Below are 15525 nucleotides of genomic sequence, written 5' to 3'. Positions count from 1 at the left end.
ATGATAATCCTCTTAGGAATTCCCCATGCCCCAGCTTGAACAGACCTGCAGAAAAGAGCTTAAGGGGTTGCCTTCAGCTTAAAAAAAGAAACACAAGCACACAGCCACATACTTATTTATAACGTAGGCAAATTTGGGGCCCTATATAGAGTACCGAAGGCTTATACAGGTCTGCCTGAATAAAAGGATCTACTTCTGCCCTAGCTCATCAATGCGACAAGCTGCTACTTGGTCACGCATCGCATGGCTGAACACCAGCCCAAAGACGACCGCCCTTCTGAGGGGGTTTCTGGCAGTGATAAGGATCTGGAGGATCAGACCCCCAAAAGCAATTAAACTGATTAACGACCAGACCCACACACTTTGCACTGGATTGCAGCAACAAAATTTTTTCCAGGCAGCTGTACTTGTTGGGTTTTTTTTGGTTTATTACAGCACAGGATAGTTTCACATCCTTTAATGCTGGTGGCAGAATTACAGTGATTTCATTTATTACCCTGCTTTGGGTATAAGATTTAAAACTCATTAAGACAACCACCTCCTCTGCTGTACTGTCAGGACATCCAGATGTGAACCATCACTGCCTATATTTGTTAGACGGTGATCTGATCCCATCTAACAACTGGATATATTTGCTAACCACTTAAATATGCACTCACACACCCTGCACCATAACACAAAAGGCCATTTCATAAGTTTCCGATCGCAAGACGGATGACGGCAATAAGCAGAGGCACAAACTCTCGCCCTCCTCTCCGCTGCTCGTCATCAGGACACAAATTACCTGGGCTGGCAATTTTATCGCAGCATCTTCCAGGGAACTGACTTTGCCTAAAGGCAACAAAGGCCAACGTTTGAAGCTTTACGCTTTACTCCACAGGGCTGCATCTGGCCACCCCCGTGCTGGAAGGGCAAAGCCTCAAGCCTTTCTGAGCCTGCAGCTGCCGGAAGATCAAGGCACAAGGTGGTGGGTAACACCTGAAATTGGTGCTTAAAATGTAAACTTCCTTCAGATCCACCCACCTCCTCAGCCAGCCCAACAGGCTCCAGCACCCACAACTGCTTCACAGTCGCTTCCAGATGGAAAGACTTTCATCCCTCCAATAGCCTCTGTCCATTAGGACCTTTTTCACGTGTGTCTGAGTGTTTTACAACACTCCCAATGAAGAGATGCAGCATATCAAACAAAACACGTCTCCCTCCTCCCCACCAGCAACTTCAAGATCCTTCAGCACTGACTGACAACCCAGAACATTGCGGGAAAGGTTGTTTGCAGATCAGCTGCTGGAAAAACTCTTCCAAGGCAGCAGCTGAATTCAAATCACACACCAATTAGCTCAGGGGGATTTGTATGTTTTTCTTTCAGGAAACCTATTTGAAAACAAAACAAACCAACCAAACAAAAAGAATGCTTTAAATCTCATTAAAAGATCTCCAAGTGTCACAAGCATGCCACGTTTTCCACTGAGGAAAACTGCAGCAAACCTAACTAGTTTCACCCCATCAAAAGGGGCTTTTGTGTCCCCACCCCCAAGTGCTGAGGACGAGCAAGACAACGCAGAGGTCCAGAGCAGCTACAGACCTGTTCAGCATCCCGCAGCGAGCAAACCGCTGTGCAAACCGCTTGGCTCCCTCCCGCGTCTTTCCTCCCAAGATAGGATTTTTCCACTCCGCTCTCCCCAGGTTTTCGCCTCAAGGCCGCATGCAGCCCACGGTGCTTTTTTTTTTCCTGAAGCCAGTGCCAATGAGGCCGCTGCATTCGTTATCCAGCGGGATAATGACAGAGTGCAATTCAGTCAACAGCAAATCCTCCCCGGGGAGACGGCCTCTGACCTCCCCTGAGCTGCGGGATGAACGCAGACAGCCAGATCTCAGACAGGCGGCAGAGCCCAGTGAATAATTCCTAATGAATCCTTTCATCTCTTCTTTTGTTTTGGGGAAGGGGCGGAGGGTGGAGGGAAATAGTTTGGAACTGTCCACCAGCAGAAGATGATTTTTCTAGAGCTACCCCAAATCGCTGTCACCCGAAGTGGCATTTTGCACGGCTTCTGTTGAGCACCCGGTGGGCATCCAACACGCTGCCCTCCGCAGCGTCCATGCAGACGGCCGGTCCAGGAGGGGCAAGAGGAGCAGCCAAAGTCACAGCAGCAGCAGGGATGCCCCTGGAAACCTCGCTTAAAAATCACCCTTAGCCAAGCAACTGAGAGCCAGCTTAAGATATCAATTCAAACCTCATTTTTCCCAACACAATTCAGTTCCACCGACACATCAGCAAACACATGAGGGACAAGAAAGTTCATGAAATAAGGCCCACAGAAAGCCAGGACCTCACTTCTCTCCACATGCCGTTCAGCCCTCACTACCAATTTTCCCCTGTTTTCCAAACCACAGGCTGAAAGCATCGCAAGCATTTCATACAGACTTCTTTCCCCAACAAAAAGAAGTGATTCTCATCTCTCCCATGTGAACTCAGCTGCAGAACTGAATTCTACAGCACGTCCTCAACACCCAGTGTCACCCAGAGGTATTACAGTAAGTAAGGGTGGAAAACCAAATCACAACCACAAGATTTCAGAGCTGCTTCACAAACTTTCAGTCACCTGCATGGCATCCATGCCCACGGGCACTAGTTTCCATCAGTGTGATAGTACCAGCTTTAGCCACACAGTTTTTATCCCCAGCAAGGTTTTAAATCAGCCATGTCTGAAGCAGCCTCCTCCACCCAGCTGCACCAATATTTACAGGGAATTACTCTCAGCAAGTCCCACTTCATCAGCATCCATGTTTTATATTGCAAATAGAAATGACACAGAAGGACCAGAATCATAAGATGCTCCCTACCCTGCTCCCAGGCAAATGAACTGACATGAACCTACACACTTAGAGCTCAGCTCGTGTATTTATATAGACGCCAAATCCCAGGGATATCAATGACAATCTCTTCCCCAGTAAAACCCGATTACAGCACTGGTCTCTCTAAAGCCCCCCCGCCATGTCCCACATCACCAGGGATGTCACGGGGAGCGACGAGCAAACCCCTCCAGGTGCCCAGCGCAGTGGGGGTTGCGATGCCAATGATTAAGCAGATCTTCAAAGGAAGAAAAACAAGAGTCCCGGTCAATGACTGACCAGCGTAATGGCTCAGGCTGCTCTCACACGCTCCTCTCACAGCACATTTGTTTGCCGGGCTGCCCAAGAGGTTTCGAAGGGTCAAATCTGAGGTCACCAACTGCGCAGCAAATTCAGCTTCGCTGAAAAACGTAAAAAGCTGGAACTGCAAGCGAGGGAGGTCCCAGTACTTACAATTAAGGCTAAAAAGACAGGAAAATGCAAATCCTTTAAGTTCAAACACACCAGAAGCATCATCAAAAAAGAAAAATGAAAAAAAACCCGCCACCCACACAACTCATGCTTTTTTGAGGTTAGGACTATTTAGTAACCATCTAAAATTCTGACCAGTCTCAAGGAGCAGGAGCGGTTGTGGAAAGCAAACCCTTGCTTTCAGGCTATTTTGAGAAGCACTCACAGGGTTTATCCCAGAAACCGCTGCTTTCTGCCTACTCGGATTTCTCGGCTGAACCCATCACATGGTGTTCGGAGGGACTGCTGGAGACACTCGAGAACAGCAGCGCTGGCTGCCGCTCTCCGCCTGGCACAGGACGGCTCTTAATTGAGGCTGAACTCTCCAGTCCCTGCCGCAGTCTGCAGCTCCAATCACTGAGATAATAATTAAACCCAGGAGAAACAGCGCAAAGTAGAGACGCCTTAACCCGTACACTGCGATGAGGACAGCACAGACATCCCCAGGATGTGCTGTTTCATTTTAAGCCTCAGGATTTGAGTGGATTTTAAACAACAGAAGTCAGGGTGGCAGAGATCCTGCAGTGCAGTACGGCAAAGATGCAGAAAAGCGTTCGCTTTCACCTTACGCAGCTCAAGGAGGAAATCAGAGCAGGTTTTTCCCGTCTGAGTTTGGGACCTTCTTCCCCTGGGAATCTGAGAGATTATAAAACAAGAGGGGAATGCAGAGCAAGAGAATCACCTGAGACATCAGTCCAGTTCCGAGACATCCTCCCCAGGTCATACCGACCCAGGAAAGAAACCTGCTCGAGAAACCCCCCTGAGAAAGTCAGCGCTGGCTGGCGGATCAGACAAAACAAGTTCTGCTCTGAAATCCGAGGGGAGAGACTCAGCCTGGAAACCACTCTCCATTAGGTTAATTAGTCAAGTTTGATGTAACCAAGTCGGTTACCATGGTCACAGGAACTGAGGAGTAATGATTTACACAGATTGCCCTGTGTGGGACTGGGGATGGGGACCCGCGTCCAGCTCCTCCGGGCCCCCCGGCTGGGCAGGGAGGGGGATCCCACCACAAACACCCCCCAGAGCAGGCTGGGCTGCTTACAAACACTTACTGGAAGAGCAGCTTGTCCGTAGATCATAAAGGTTGCTAAAAATAGCAGCAGAGAGCAACCAGGTTAATGACACATCAAGAAGATGCATCTGCACGCAGAAATAAACAGAATGCGTGAGAGATTTGCCCCCACCTGGCTTTTGCTTTTTTTGTTTTTGAGTGGGAGGAGAAACAAAAACACGTTCTGTTTCCTCTTAAAAATTCAAAACCTGCCTGTCAAAGAAGTGATAGAAAGCTGTCTGCATCCAAACACCATCGCAAATACAGTTGAATCTTGTTAATCTATTCCAGTGCCTGAGAAAAGACCACTGTGTGTTACAGCATTTCCCCAAACTAACAAATATTTTAAGTATCATTAGCTACACTCCACCCAATTGCAATCAACATCGTGTCAGTTACTTCCAACTTCACACTGCAACACTCGTTCATCCATGTACCAGAGCACAGCAGCAAAAACCACTGCTGCTCCCAGCAAAGAGCAGCGGATTTAGGAAAGAAGTGGGAGAGAAACAGCAACCTGCAGTTCAGCAAAGCTCCCGTGGCAGAGCAGATTTAAACTCTCTTGGGAACAGGACTCTTCCCTCTCGTGTTTTCTGCTCACCCAGAGCCTCGCGGAGCCGCGACCGGACGGGGAGCCAAGGGACAGCCAGCCTGAAATCGGGGGGTAGAATCACAGAATGTCCTGAGTTGGAAGGGACCCAACAAGGACCATCGAATCCAACTCCTGTCCCTGCACACGACAACCCCAAAATTCACACCCTGTGTCTGAGGGCATTGTTCAAGAAGTGATTGGACAATGCCCTCATATCCCAAAAATACAGCCTAAAAGAAATCAGCTACGTGCTGTGAAAGAGGCTGAAGAAATCATTCTTTTTTGACAGACCCAAACCCATTATGAGATATAATTGAACTTCACCTTCCCCAGCAGGTTAATGTTAAGCTGCTACTTCCCCCCCCCTCTTTCTTCTGCACATGCCTTAATTGGTTGCTTAATACAGATTTCACCATTACGCTTATCGCAACACTCAGAGCTGGCTGTGTGACGGGAGTACAGAACACAGAGAAGACCCATTTGTCTCCAGAACTAATTGTTCTGCCTCCTCAACGTACACGCTAAATTGACTTGGCAAGACTGCAAGGCGAAGCTGCTGTATTTATTCAGACATTTCTTCTGCCCGCTGAGTGGCTCCGTACAGCAGACGGCAAAGAGCCACGACAGCACAGGCACCCTTATCAAGTTTATGCAAAACTGGAATGAGTGAAGAAACCATCCAGCCCCAGGTTAGCAGCATTCCTGGCCACGTCCTTTACAGTAGGTGTTCTGGCCTCGGTTACCTATGAATTAATTGGCAAAACACTCAAGAAGTTCACAAAGACAAGTGTGAACACTCCTGACTCCAGCCGACTTTACCCTGGGGATGAGGCTCCATAAAACAAAAATAAGTACGTGTAGACTGCCTGATCAAAACGCAGGGGAGTGCCTGCGTTAGCCCAACACGTCTAACATCTGAAGCGGCAACCGGGTAACTCGAGGCCGAAGCTTCGTGCCCAGACGTGTTCTTCCCGGAACAGCCCCGCGCCTGCAGCCGGGGCTCTGGCTGCGCACAGCCTTCCAACTCAGGCAAAGGTTCAAGGTGTTTCCGCATAAAACAAGGAACTAGAGCAAGACAAACACAATAACACATTGTGTGGGGAGTAAAGCCTCCTGCCAAGAAGAAATCCACAGACGCTCAAAAAGAGCAACTGGACAAAATGCGAAAAAGAAAAACATAAAGCCACAGGTGGAGCTTGAAGTCCTCGTCTCACTGAAACAGACAGCAAAACGCACATGGTTTTTGGCAGGAGCAACCAGGGAGCTCGCATGCTTGTGTCTGCTTCAGCAGCACGACTCCTCCACCCCTGGGCAAACAAAACTCCGCATCTCTCAGCTTTCTGCTGGCAGAGTTTGAGGACATTCGTAGAAGTGCTCGAGGCTTCACGAACACAGTCTCAGCGGAGAAGATGCAAACCTTAGCTTTCCACAGCGAGAGAGATGGAGCAAAAACATAACCCTTATGGTATGCATAGACATCTCTCTCTACTTTTGTTTCATAATGCTGGAGAAAACCCAAAATCCTGCAGTGTTTCTCTGTCCATCAGCACACAGCCCTGGGGAACGCTGCTGGCAGCTGCCCGGGCTCTGGACTAAAACAACAGCAGCTCTTTACGTGCATCTCTAACCACGGCATCTTCAGACATGTAGACATCAAAAACCAAAAACACAACAAACTTTTTAGCAGTTGCCCTGTCAAGGGAGCAACACAAAGCCAAGACTAATACCTACAAATGAATATAAAATAATAGGGAGGAAAAAGAAAAAAGGGTTGGCTGACACCTCCTATACATGATGTCAGCAGGATCATTTGCTCCAAAAATAAAGATGCTCAACGCATTTAACTGATGACAACGACAACCGCTTCACGGTCCCAACACCGGAGTGGCATAAAAACCTCTGAACATCCACTGTCTTGCAGCTGAGTAAAAAACAAGCACTTGTACTCGCTCAGGGCAAGAAAAAGACACCGTACACTGCTCCCCAGCAGGATTTTCAGCTCTTTGCACCCACTCGCGCATCCCCTCGAGCTGCAGCGATGCCTTTCACCCCTCTGCCCTTGGCCGGTCACGCTCGGCAGCTCCAGCCACAAGCCCACAGCCCAGCTCTGCCTGGGCCACATCGCGCAAAACCATCTCGGCAGCAGCTTGGACCCCAAAAACTGCAGAGCAAAGGCAGAACGGCAGCGCTACCAGCCCCAGGCCCCCACACAACGTCCTGCACACGCTGCACCTCCCAAATAAGTGACATTTAGTTAAGACTATAAAGCCTTACATAAGGTTATTGAAGGTTTTTTCCACTGCCAGTTCAGAGTTTTTTTTTTCAAAATGCTGGAAACACAGATTCCTGTAATGCAGACTTCGCTGCATTTTATTTCTTTGACAGTTTTTAATCACCTCTGGTCGAGCATTTGGAAATTATTATTCACTCACTCACACAACAGGAACAAGGCTGCAAGGAAACATGAATTTCACTGGCCTGCCTGGTTTTGTCTGTGGACACCACCTCACATATTACCAAATCAAAACAAGCCGGCCAGCTTCAGTGTGAGGGGGAAATGAAAGGGCAGACCAGTGACCTAGAAACGAAGCTGAGACTTTGGCATGAGCTTGAAGCTCTGCAGCAAAGAAAAAAAAGAGCTGTAACTGCTTTCAAGATAAGAGCTTGAAAAGTTTATTAATGGCATTATATGACATGGTACCTGCAGAAAAACAAACGCTTGATCAAGGAAGTCTTAGGAGTCATCCCCTTTGCCAAGCAGAACAAACTCTTGTGCCACAGAAAAGGGGGCACAGTTATTCAAGGTCCTGATGCAGGAAAAACATTCTTAGCCAAATGACTGGAGAAACTTCTGATAGAAAACACCACCATTCTGTTACACACCCAAGATTTACATACCACATGATATCCTGAATCTCATGACGGTAACAGCAAGGGCTTGACGAGTCAGTAGATGAAGCTTTATGGCTTCGAGCAGTGGATCGGGAACACTGCAGTCACACGTCTGAGTGCTGATCCAACGCAAACTCACCCAGCCAGGTGTAATCACTTCAAGGAGGGTGTTAACACGTTACCTTTGTTCCAGCAAGTTTCAGGCTTGATTGGGTAACATCTACACCACCAGCACAAAACTGACACAGGATGTGCACGGCCCTCCAGCAAGGCTGACGGGAGAGGCCATCACATGCCAATGTCCAGCCCGGACTGTGTGTGCACCCCCGAGTAATCCAGTGTAAATCACTGGGGACTCAAAGCCTTCACAAAACCAGCTCCTTGCAACATCAGGCGAGCTCAGCAGTAAACACTTCCACGGAGCTGCAAAGTGCTTCTGCTACATGAGCCAGGTGCTGCCACCAATAAACCATGTGCTAACCAGCGCTGCTGCAGCGCTGGGAGGTGCGTTCAAGCAGCTTGCAGAGGCCAAAGACGGAGCTATTTACGAAGTGATCGAGTATCACACAGCTGAGACCTGGTCCTATAAAAACGTAGCTGTTGGAGTCATTTTATAAGGTCTCTCTACATCTTTTCAGAAGAAAGCCAACTTTCCATTGTTTGCCACAGCTTGCCAGAAGCCCCCAGGTTCCGCAGTGCGGCGCAATGACGCCTTCCACCCCACTCTGCAGAGCTGGAGCTTCAGGCAGCTCTTCTGCAAGCTGGGCTCTGCCTGCCATCCCACTCACCAATTCCCTCTCCCACCAAAACCCCAGCCCAGGCTTCAGTCAGTCCCTCACTGTCGTGCACCACAATAATCAGGCCCCAGCTCCTTATACAACCACCTAAGCCTCCCAATCTTGCAATTACATACTCCCTGGGGAGGGCGAAACCTGCCTGAGAGACAGTGAGTCCTCAGGGGCTGATCACAGATGATGGGTTGATGTGCACCAGGAACCTTCCCAAATCCTGTCATCTCCCACCCACAGGCTGACACATTTCTTTCCTTCTGCCTTCCTCAACTTGGAGACTCAGAAGAGCACAACACAAACCACTCTCTTGCCTTAACACGCACAGGACAAACCTTAAGTGTGATGCTGAGGAAGCTGGTGAGAAGAATTCGGGTACCGGCACAGAGTACCAGCCCAGAGCCTGCAGAAAACAGGGTTTACAAAATGTAAAACTCCCAAAAAAGTACATGACAGATGGTTCCACCACTAGAGTATTTCTTAAGTTTACAGGCAGTTCCCTGTCTGGGCAGGGAGAAGCACACCCGGACGGTAAGGGTTAACTTCCCACATACTTGGGCCAAAACTGCATTTCTGGGCACCACCACCCTTATCCAGTGCTGCGCTGGGGAAACAATGCTAAATAAAGATTATGTCGAGTGGTATTATGTAAATAATTCTCTTCCACAATGAAAGGATAAACCTAGCCTGCTTGGTTCATTATTAAGCCGGGAACCAGCGCCGCAGAGAGGAAATCCTGCCGGCCCCCCCTCCCTTGACATGCACTGGGGAGCCGTGGTCGAACTTGCCACTACCAGAGACAATAACACACCGTCCCCTGGCTCCTCGGGTGCTGGCACTCACCCTCGGACCACTTTCCACTGGAGGAAAACACTTGGGCCGTGCCACACTGTCCGCTCCAGGGCTGCCCCGCTCCTCCCGGCCTCGCCGCTGCTGCAAGGCTGGACTTGGCCCCCTTCCTCATCATCCTCCTCCTCCTCCCACCACCGGGCCAGGACATGGAGGGCTCCCTGCCCTTTGATGGGAACATGCTCCTCGCCACACCTCTCCTCTTGCAGACCTTCCCTTCCCCCGTAGGCTGAACCCCTGGAGCCCACCTCCGCCTGCACATCTCCTGCCCAGAATAACTTCCTCGACCTTTCTGCTTCCACCTCCCCCTGCAACCTTCCTCCTGCCTTGGCCTCACGTCTGGATGCTTTATGATTGTCATACGATTTTAAATCCGTCAGCAATTCATCCATCTGCTGCCTCCTGGGTTTTTAACGCTGCAAACCGCTCTGGGATACAGCCTTGCATAAAGCTCTCGGTGGAAAATGAAGCTGTACCTCATTCAGAAACCAAACCAGCTCCAACATAATTTCTTCCCAAGGTGCTGGGCTGTTTCAAAGACTGGCTTCTTCCCTACAGCTAGCAGAAAAGCCACGATGCTATCCGGTCTAAAACAAACACTATGGGAGCGGCGATAAGGGGAAATATTTCAGCTGACTAAGAGTAACGTGGGTTCAAATCCAAGCGTAAGCTGATATCGCTTGTAATTTGTTCCTGAGCCAAAAACACGAACTGGGAGTGAAAAAATGGAAGGCATTAAACAACAAGCAGCATACTCAGCGACTCTGGAAAACTTCGTCGCTTCCATTTATGTTATTATTTTTTTAAATAACCTTCAGTTTCACGGATCATAAAGTTAATTTGGAGTTAACTTCCCTTCTCTGTAACTAGACAAAGCTGCTATCCTTTACATTCATTAATGTTTGTTCAGCGCTCCACAGCTATAAAGCACTTCAGAGCACTGGCCATTATCAGCATCCTCCATGCCCCCCAGCAGGCACACAGCCGTGCCCACCGCTCCACTCTGTGTCCCCCCTATGCCCCAACCTTACCGCTGTGGTGACAATCACAGCCACAATCCAGCACCCTTTTTACCACTTCTCCTCCAGTGCCACCACTGGTCACCTCTCCCCACAGGCAGGGCTGCTCTCTGGACATCTCCAAGCCAAAATGGGACCAACAGCCACACACACACTGTTAGCAGCTGGATCCACAGCAATCAGTGTCTCTTCTTGCCTGCCCAGCCACAACCATGTCCCATTTCTGAACTTTAAAAAGTGTAGATGGCAGAGGCAGCAGAAAACAAGAAACACCCTCTCCTCACCTTTTATAAGGGACAGCTGACACCCCAGAGAGCCTCCAGTTGCGGGCTGGCAGGGAGAACTGGTGGCCTTGAGAAGGGAAGTGACAAGCGGGGTGGGCAGCAGGACCAGGGGTGCAACCCCGATTTCTCAATTCCCAGCAGAGTCCCGCTGCTGCCTCGTGGGCAGGTCAGGGTTCACTTCCCAAAACTGCCAGATCACTCATTTCCTTCTGCTCTTCCGTCCTCCCCTTCCCACCAGATCCCTCCCTCTGACCAGGCTCTTACAGGCACTTTCATGCCCTCCAGCTCCCATCTTCAATCCTTTCTTAGGAAGCATCTCTGTTCTAGCCACGCTCATGAAATGATACACATTTTCATTTTCCTCTGTGATGCAAAAACCCATCCTCCCTGGGTCGGGAGATCCTGACACCTCGTGTGCCAGCACAAGTCCAGCCACAACCAGCAATTCTCTGCGACTTTCCTATGTCAATACACAGCAAGGGCCCTTCAAAGCCACGCAAGAGCCTACGCCACTGCATCCTAGATGAGAATCCATAACCTCATGATGCCCAAATCCTTAAGCAGCTCTAACAGCCTTCAGTCACTAATCACAGCGGCAACCAGGTGCTGCTGTACCTCGTTTCTAGATCCATTACAGCTGACTCTGCTCTCCACTTAAATCTTTCACTAATGACCAAAGCGAGCCACAGGTGGCACAAACACAGCTGCACAGAGATAACAGTCCTTTCACCAACACATCGCCCCAGCTTTCCACCCTCAAGTAGCCCTGCATCTATGCATGGTCTGCATTTGGGGATCACTGCTCAGAGCACACAACCTGGGAGGGAAGCGGTATTTTGCCACTGGGAGTAACAAGCCCTTGCGCAGAACGAGCAGAGCACTCATGGGGAAAGAGACTCCTCTTCACCAGCTCCACGGCAGACTTGCTTCGACACATTGAACTTGATGTAACCTCCTCAGCCTCGATTTTCAGACATGCCTCATTCTGAACCAGATCACCAGGCATCGGGTTAGGGATGGGTAGTACTGCACCCCAAACACAGGCCCTCTCCAACCTCTGCCCCTTCCCAACGGCTCAAATCCACCAGCCAAAACCCACTTCTGAAAATTCACTGATTTAATTCTCCGCTCCTACCTACTCATCTAGAAACCAGAGAGACCGTAACTTTCTTCCTCCCCAACGAGCTGTGAAAATGACAATATATCAAAGCTGTAAATTATGGCTGAATTCAAGCAGGTTTCTCCCAGGATGACCTGACCACAAACAGGGCTGTATTTCAGCAGAGGCCACTAATGACCAGAACCTGCAGCAGGGGGGCACCAGGAGCCATCAAGGGGACAAATAATTAATAGCCATGTCACAAACGATGAAGATATCGCCTATGACCCAATTCCAGCCAGCACAGCCCAGAGCTGCCAGAGATGAGACGCACAGCTCTCTTAACACATACAGCTGTCAGCACAGCTGCATGCACACACCTTCATCCCCAATCACAACAAAACCGCCTTTGCCAGACTGGACCTCCTAATTACAAGATGTGAACACAGTCTGAACCAAACCCTCTTCGGATTTAGCACAGCCTGGCTCCTGGGACTGGCACAACCTCCACTCGAGGCAACTTGGTTCAAATCCAACCACAGCCATTAGCAAGTGAAAGGTATTGCCAAGCAGCAGCTGTTCGGTGGCTTGCGTGAAACAAGTTTATGGTTTCAGTCCAGATCCTGTCGTGAAAAAAAAACGCCAGTCAGCTCCCTGGCGCTCAAAGGTGTGAAGCCAGAAGCATCCACCCACTTCTGCAGCGCTGGAGATGCCGGCGTGGGCGGCGTTCCCATACGGACCCGGTACCGGCTCCATGGAGCCGGCCCTGACCTCTGCAGCATTTTCAGAACCAGGTATGTTTTGCAACTTGGCAGAAACACACGACTAAACAACAGAAACCACCACCCACATGAAGCCAGAAGAACAAAGTACTAGTGTTTTCCTGCCCCAGACATGTGCGTGCCCCCCTCCTCTCTCACACCAAAAATAGCTTCTACTTTTTCCCTTTTGGCAACAACAACCTGGGGTTTGAGTGCATTTGCTTTCAATAAACCCAACGCGTTTTGCAAGAGTCTCTCTCATACTGAAACTTACTCAATTGAAGTTATAAAATATTGTCACACAGAGAAATTCCCTCCCGTAGAATGCTGGGATTGAGCCTCAAAACACTCTGCAAGCCCTGCTGACCATATTCCCCACCCAAGGCACGGCTTCTGCGCAGAGCCAGCACACCAAGCAAGGTCCCAGAGTCACCCAACGAGTCAGCAGCGAAATAATCAAGCACAACTTCACTAAAGCCATCTGGGAAAGCACAGCTTCACTAAAGCCCTCCAGGAGTTTTGTTGCCACTTTCAGAGGAGATGGAAATACCCAGTTGTCCCAACTTGCGTTCCCTCCCGTTATGAATCAGTAGTATCTCTAAAGCACATGGCAAACTAAAATTTAACCTTGCTGATAAAAACCCTACGTTAAATGAAAAAAAAAGCCCTCTTGCCCCACGCAGCCAAGCAATACCAGCAGAACAACATCACATCCAAAGTCAGATTAAAAACACCAGATTCAGCAAAACCCTGCCGTTTTCAGGCAATTCAGAGCGCCAACCTTTGCTTCATGCGAAATACCGAGGGAGAGGCCGCAGAAGGAGCTCAAGCCATAAATGCCCGTGAACCAAAAGGGCGGCGTTAGGAAATACCCGTTGCACAGATCACCTCCAGCAGCACCGTCCTCTCGGGCAAATTCTTCAGCTGACCCAAACCACAAAGTTCACGGTGCAGACCTGGCCTCCGGTGCAGGCAGAAGCGCTGCGGGCACGTCGGGCAGGGACATCCACGGGGTTCAAAGCAGCGGGTGGGTTTATGGGGTCACCGCAGCCCCTTCGCCCGGGGCAGCGGGAGCCCCAGGAGGGCCAGAGCCGAGGCGGTTTTGCTGCTTCAGTGGCTTTGGCAGCAGCCCACATGGCAGGCAGCTGCCTGCACCCACTGCAGCCTGCTCTTTGTGCATTGTCAGGGCAAGAGAGCAGGAGGAAGGGCCGAGGGAGAAGAGGGAACAGGAAATTAGAAGAACCGACAGTAAAAAAAAAAAAGCAATCAGTCCAGACACTGCAGCTGGGGTTTAGAGAAACGTACACTTGTTGCCTGCAGACACCGGCCCTGTTTACCCACCATAAATATCTACACGCCTGCCACTAAAACTCCACATCCATGGCCAAACAAGCGAGCTCTGCGGTTCCCCCGGTGACACAGCGCCGGGCACCGGGCTGAGCCGGGGCCGGACCCCCCAACCGCGCAACCCCCGGATGCTGCGGTGCCAGCGTGAAACCCCCGGCTCCAGGAGTGCGCGTGGGGCAAGAGGAGAAAAATAAAGCAGAATTGAAAGAAGGCAGGAAAAAAAAAGAGGGGAAGGTTAAAAAAAAAAATAGGCTCTTTGGGTGCCCCCACCCCGAAGAGGGGGTGTCCCCGCTAGTTTGCAAAGCACAGGGATCCCCCCGAGCCCCCCAAATCTGGCAGCTCCCTGGGCAGCGCTTTCCCTTGAGGGTTATAGAAATAAAAAAACAAAAACCGAAAAGTTTGTCCCCCCGCGAGCAGCTCCAGCCGCACATTTCACGTTTTCATTTTTACGTAACGGCGGCCGCCCGCACCCCTACCTGCCGGGGAGCGCCCCCCAGCCGGCCTGACAGCCCAGCGGCCCCCGGGCCCGCTCCGGGCAGACCCTCCGCCCCCGCCTTACCTAATCCCGCCGGCAGCTGCCGCCCCCCATCGCCGCCGCTCCCTCCTCAGCGGCCGGCGGGGCAGCGCTCAGCGCGGGGGCCCGGCCCCGCCATCTGCGCCGTGTTTATAAATCCAGAGCCATGGGGCTGCTCCCCCGCAAGCTTCGCCGTCCGCCCGTCGGTTTGCCGGTGGGTCCGCCCGCCCGCGGGGCCGGGCCGGGCCGCCCCTCCGCCGCAGCGCTGGCCCAGCAGCGCCCTGCCCTGCCCTGGCTCGGCGCGGCGGGAGGCGGCGGCCGGTCCCTCAGGCCGCCCCACAGCCGCCCCGGCGGCCGGGCGGGGCGGGGCCGCGCCGCCCGCGCGCCTTAAAGGGGCCGCGCCCGCCCGCGCCGGCAGCTTCGAGCGCGGGAGCCCCGCGGGTCTCGCAGAATCCCAGAATGTCAGGGGTTGAAGGGACCTGGAAAGCTCATCCAGTGCAATCCCCCCATGGAGCAGGAACACCCAGATGAGGTTACACAGGAAGGTGTCCAGGCGGGTTGGAATGTCTGCACAGGAGACTCCACAACCCCCCTGGGCAGCCTGGGCCAGGCTCTGCCACCCTCACTGGGAAGAAGTTTCTTTTCATATTAAAGTGGAACTTCCTGTGTTCCAGTTTGAAACCATTGCCCCTTGTCCTGTCACTGGTTGTCACTGAGAAGAGCCTGGCTCCATCCTCACGACACTCACCCTTTCCACATTTATATGGGTGCGACTGGCTACGCTGGTGCCATCAGCTAAGTTGGCATTGCCCGCTTCACCGGTGCCACTGGGTGTATCAATACCATTAATTGTCATTAATAATTATAATAGTAATGACCATTAATTGTCATTAATAAATCTTTTTGGTGAAAAAAGAATATTGATTTTTTCACCCCCTCCCTGCCGTGGATGATGCATGAGCCCAA

General features: G+C 51.0%; 1 protein-coding gene across 20 annotated transcripts in view; it reads right to left on the bottom strand.

The window, feature by feature from the left end:
* The window catches only part of NCOR2 (nuclear receptor corepressor 2), a 214985-nt gene extending 200087 nt beyond the window's left edge, over window positions 1–14898 (bottom strand). For 8 of the 20 annotated variants that reach the window (XM_065033371.1, XM_065033394.1, XM_065033398.1 and 5 more), the window contains exon 1: window positions 14605–14897. The gene's annotated coding sequence lies outside the window, so the exon portion shown is untranslated. Of the gene's footprint in view, window positions 1–10838; window positions 12710–13479; window positions 14261–14604 lie in introns of those variants that run through there. The other 12 variants (XM_065033392.1, XM_065033393.1, XM_065033382.1 and 9 more) reach the window with 6 other exon arrangements.
* Window positions 14899–15525: the final 627 nt, after the last annotated feature.

Source organism: Columba livia, chromosome 17, assembly GCF_036013475.1.
Source record: "Columba livia isolate bColLiv1 breed racing homer chromosome 17, bColLiv1.pat.W.v2, whole genome shotgun sequence".
Lineage (NCBI taxonomy): Eukaryota > Metazoa > Chordata > Aves > Columbiformes > Columbidae > Columba > Columba livia.
Note: the sequence above shows the minus strand (reverse complement) of the source record. Positions and strands in the feature narration are given on the sequence as shown.